We start from the raw sequence: 5,757 nt of genomic DNA, 5'->3' as shown, positions 1-5,757 counted from the left end.
GTGGTTGGCCATTGCTTCCTTCCTAGGGCTGAGAGAAAATGCCTGGCCCAAAGTCACCCAGCTAGCTTCATGCCTAAGGCAGGATTAGAACTCCCAGTCACCCAGCCTCTAGTCTGATGCCTTGACCAATACACCACACTGGTTCTGCAAATGGGGTAAAGGTAAAGGTTCCCCTTGCACATATGTGCTAGTCGTTCCTGACTCTAGGGGGCAGTGCTCATCTCCGCTTCAAAGCCAAAGACCACTGTCTCCGTGGTCATGTGGCCAGCATGACTCAACACCAAGGTGCACGGAACGCTGTTACCTTCCCACCAAAGGTGGTCCCTATTTTTCTACTTGCATTTTTTACGTGCTTTCGAACTGCTAGGTTGGCAGAAGCTGGACAAGTAATGGGAGCTCACTCCATTATGCAGTGCTAGGGATTCGAACCACTGAACTGCCGAACCTTTCTTATCAACAAGCTCAGTGTCTTAGCCACTGAGCCCCTTGGTACCTCCATGAAAAAGGTTTACACACACCCCTTGTAGAAGCACACCCTACCTCCTTTAGTGAGCCAACTGGGAAGAAGACTTCTTAGATGATCTTTCGGTATGGTTTGTACTTATGGAAGAAAACGCTCTTTCAGATAACCTGTTCCTCAACTGTTGAAAAGTTGAAACTACGCTTGGATTTGAAATCTGGAGACAGAGGCAGCCAAAACAGAGAAGGAAGAGCTGACATCACCCCACAAGCTTTGATTGAACAACATGTAGTGAGTTCCTTCTTTCTAAGGAGGAGTGAAGAAAACAAGAACTTGGCCACTGAAGTCTTGCTTTTTCCCATAGATTCAGCCGAAGGTCCTCACCCTCTAAAAAACCAACCCACTTTCCCTGGGAAAAAAAGAAGTCTTCGCTAAAATGCAGAAACAGGCTTTGCATGTAGCAACTCCCTCTTATCACTAGAAAGAGGAACTTTCCCAGAAAAGATTGAGCAAGACATTCACCTCCCAGCTTCAGGATGAGCTCTGGCAGAAACCAGTGGGGGTAAGGGTACTTCCACCACGAATCTTCTGCCATTAAAAGGTGACAGAGGTTATAAAAGAGAAAATGGACACATCTGGGTTCTTTGAAAAATTGCATTAAAATCAGCAGTGTGGTTGTGCAATAAACATTACATCTGAAAGAGTTTTGGACAATAGAATAGAATGAAATAGAGTAGGATAAGAGCAGAGCAGAACAGAACAGAACAAAACAGAACAGAACAAGAACGATTCTTCAATATAAGCCACAAGAGGGCACTACCATCCAGAATATGACTTTTAGACTAATTCAATCAAATGAATCATATGTTGTTGTTTTTTTTCAGTCCTCCTGGACTGCATCAGCAAAATGTCCCTTTTGATGTGACTTTTCGCAGAAGTTTCTACTACTTACACTAGATTAAACTAAGTCCTGACTAAGGGCATTTTCACCCCTGCAGTGTTCCTATATCCAAATATTAACCAAGGAAAGTGAAGCTGGCCCCGATCCTCCTATTTGCACCACATTGTAAAGTCTTTAGATTTTGCTGAGCATTGATTAATTCTCAGGTGAATGGCCATAACCATCTACTTCACAGCTACTTAAATCCAGAAATCTTTTGGCACTGAGCCTAGTCTGGATGCAACCTGATCTAAGGAGATCTGAAAGCTCTTTACAAGATCCAGGTATCCAAGTAATCCTCCCTTGGAACATGATTACTGTTAAAAAATCAGTAATCAGAAACAGCAGATAGCAAGGCACATCATGTTAAGGGTGATGATGGTGGAGAGTTCATGAGTGGATGGATGGACGGATGAACAGACAGACAGATTATTTTATTTATCAAATTTATTTGTTACCTATCTCGCAGTTCATAGAGAGATTATAGCAGATAGAGAGGATAACAAGTGAGAGAGGATGGATGGATGGAGGGAGGGAGGGAGGAGGGAGATGATAAATGATAGGTAGGTAGGTAGATAGGTAGGTAGGTAGATAGGTAGGTAGGTAGGTAGATAGACAGACAGACAGACAGACAGACAGACAGACAGACAGACACCATGTTTCCCTGAAAATAAGACATGGCCTTATTTTCGGGGATGTCTTATTATTTTGGGGTGTAGGAGATGGCGAGGATGATCATCCCATGGCTGCTGCTGTGTTACAATTTTTGGGGAAGACTTATTTTGTGGGGAAGGCTTATTTTTGGGGAAACAGGATGATGGATGGATGGATGGATAGACAGAAAGACAGACAGACAGACAGACAGACAAACAGACAGCAAGGAGAGGGGAGGCTTAGCATTACCAAATTGTGATTTATACGCATCAGCAGTAACAATAACACGGGTGGAGGATTAGATAGAGCTAAAGAATAAAAGAATTTTCACCTTAGAAGGCCATGATTTGCAAGCAGGCTGGCATACATTCCTATGGGATGATAAAAATAAAACACACAAAGACTTTCAAAATCATTTAATCAGAAGAGCGTTAATGCAAAAACGGCTAAAAATAAAAAAAAATCCACTATGTGAAAATCCCGAATTGGCTATCACCGACAGAAAGGACGACTCACCCAAATTTTATAGATTTGAACAAAATGCTAAGATACAGAGACTTAATTGATAGACAGGGAAATTTAAAAACAATTGAAGAATTGGCAGGTCAGAACATGAAAGTTGACTGGCTAACTTACCTCCAGATAGATAGATAGATAGATATAGATAGATAGATAGATAGATAGATAGATAGATAGATAGATAGATAGATAGAGATAGATATAGATATAGATAGATATAGATAGATAGATAGATAGATAGATATAGATAGATAGATAGATAGATAGGCTAGATAGATACCATATTTTTTGGAGTATAAGATGCACTTTTCCACCTCAAACAAGAGGCTGAAAATCTGGGTGCATCTTATACACTTTTTACATTTTTTGCCTCCTGAAACCCGACCCCCTTCACCAAAAGGCCATTTAGAAAAATCAGAGATTTTTCATGCTTTTACTGTGGTTTTAATATGGTTTACTATAAGTCAGAAGAAAAATGTGGGTTAAATAATTACATCAAGGCAAACAAAGAAGAATGATCACTGAGGTTTGCAAAGAAAGAAAAAAGAGTAAACAGGACCATGAAAATGGACAAGTTGACAAACTTGTAGAGAATTGGAGAAGTAAGTAAAGCATAGCATGGTCGGTAGATTGAAAACAAAGTAGGCAAGACCAGGGATTGACAGTTGCTATAAGGAAGGAAACAGATGGGTTAATTTTGCAGCGTAAGAAAAAGCAATGCAAAAAAATGTGATGAAATCAAGGATTCATTAGCGCCAAAGGCAGGTTTTTTGCTCTTGTTTTGGTAAAGGAGGATGATTTATGTTATTAGGGGATGTTTATAAATAATGACACGACAGGATAGCCACTATTAATCTACTGGCATTTGTGCTCAAACAATCATTTCCTGAATGTGGTACGTTTCTAAAATAAATTTATGGAAAATGATGTTAACATTTCCTGGGATTCCTGAATACAGTCAGTTAGTTACCTAGAACACAACAGCACATCAAATATAAACATATTCAAAAAGAACAACTTTGTAGTTGTGGCAGTATCTGGGGACAAGAGGAACAAAACAAAAGAACTGGAAAAAGTTATAAAATATAAATACCTAGCTGAGATGGAAAAGATCTTGCAAAATCATCCATAAAGCTCTTGGTACATTCAGCAGACAACAAACAGATGACACACATTTTAAACAATAAATTGAGGGGTCCTTGGTGCTCTCTGAGCTTGGTGGCTTTCTTGCAGACATTTCATTACCCATCTGGGTAACATCATCCAGTTTGGGTAATGGAACGCCTGCAAGAAAACCACCAAGCTCAGAGAGCACCAGGGGCCTCTTATCTAGACTTGTTTCTGCTTGGAAACAGCTTCTGGATTTTTGTTTGAGTGGAATGAAAAGGAAACTTTGACTTTAGGTTTTGATGATTATAAGGATTTTTTCATTAGCGTTGTGAAAGTATAAGGCAAAAGATTGAGGTTGTAATTTTATGTATTTTACTGTATTGAAAAGTGTCAGGAGTCAGCCCCTTTTTCTTCTCTTTGCATCTTTTCTTTTCTTTTTAAACTTTTGTGGGGGGTTTCTGTGTTTTTATAATGAAACTTAATAAAGATTTGAAATGCCAAAAAAGTCCTTGTTAAACAGCCTGAATGAGCTCTAAAAAATGTTATCTTCCCCAGGATTTAGCAGAGCACTGCTGTCAGTTTGGAAATCCTGAATTGTTTCTTATTTCCATTGTTTAACAGATTAATAGATTAACAGAGTTGGAAGGGATCTTATAGGTTATCTAGTCCAACCCCTAACTCAAGCAGGACACTATACACCATTTTTGACAGATGCCAGTCTAATCTCTTCTTGAAAGCCTCCAAGGATGAAGCTCCCACAACTTCCGAAGGCAACTTCTGTTCCACTAGTTGATTATTCTCACTGTCAGAAAATTCCTCCTTATTTCAAGGTTGAATCTCTCCCTGTTATGTTTCCATGATGTCAGCTTCTGCTTTGCTGTCGCTTCAGCTGCCATGAAACGGGGAGGGAGGGCATGGTATTTGGGAGGGGTTACTCATTGTGCTGGAGGAAAGTTCTGGAGTTCATCGACGTTCGGACTGCGCATGCGTAGGTGTTTCCCGCCTGGACAAACGGCACCAACATTCCATCTTCGTGATGCCTTTTGAAGTTATCTCACACCTGACACTTGAAAGACTTATGATTGGACTGGGATGGTGATGCCAAGGGGTGGGGAATGGGCTATTCTATATATCAACTGTTTTCACGCCTAGTTGACCAGACTTCGCTATGCATTCTCTTTAACCATTTTTAATTAGTAAAAGTACATTTGATTTCTACGAATGGAGTCTCATGGTTTTCCTTTCCTAATTAATAAATGGAGAAGATCTGACACATCCATTATTCCTTGTCTGGTCTTCAGGTGCTTTGGAAAATAGTTTAACTCCTTCCTCTCTGTGGCAGCCATTCAAATATTGGAAGACTGCTATCCTGTCTCCCCTTGTCACCCCCTTGTCAGTCAAATGGTCTCATTTGCCATCAGATCCCTACGCCATCACATGGATTAACAAAAAGAAAAAAAGAAATTCACAATACTAATCCATTCGTATTTACTTGAAGAAACAACTTGGAGGAAGTCCCACAGAATTTAACTGGAATTAAATATCATCGTGAATGTGACAGGATTTCATTCTGAGCTGAGCATGTAAGTATGCATGTACCCAGATGATGTGTATGGAAAATAAGAATCTGTTAGAGCAGGTCTTCCTTTGGTACCCCCAAATCTTCTCATGCTTTTAGTGAACATCTATGGAGAGTCTCAGTCATAGAGGTCATGGATGTCCCAGTGCTTTTCCAAAAGGCAACTAGACTTGGTCTTTTTAGCACTTAGCAATACCACTTAGACTTATATACCACTTCATAGTGCTTTTACAGCCCTCTCTACAGAGCCAGCCTATTGCCCCCAACAATCTGGGTCCTTATTTTACCCACCCTGGAAGGATGGAAGGCTTAGTCAACCTTGAGCCTGGTGAGATTTGAACTGCTGAATTTCAGGCAGCCGGCAGGCAGCAGAAGTAGCCTGCAGTACTGCACTCTAACCACTGCGCCATCTTGGCTTCCTTGAAAACATTTCGCTTCTCATCCATGAACTGAAGAAGCTTCTTGGATGAGAAGTGAAACATTTTGAAGGAGAAA

The sequence above is a fragment of the Thamnophis elegans genome, chromosome 14, assembly GCF_009769535.1.
Source record: "Thamnophis elegans isolate rThaEle1 chromosome 14, rThaEle1.pri, whole genome shotgun sequence".
Classification (NCBI taxonomy): Eukaryota; Metazoa; Chordata; class Lepidosauria; order Squamata; family Colubridae; genus Thamnophis; species Thamnophis elegans.
Note: the sequence above shows the minus strand (reverse complement) of the source record.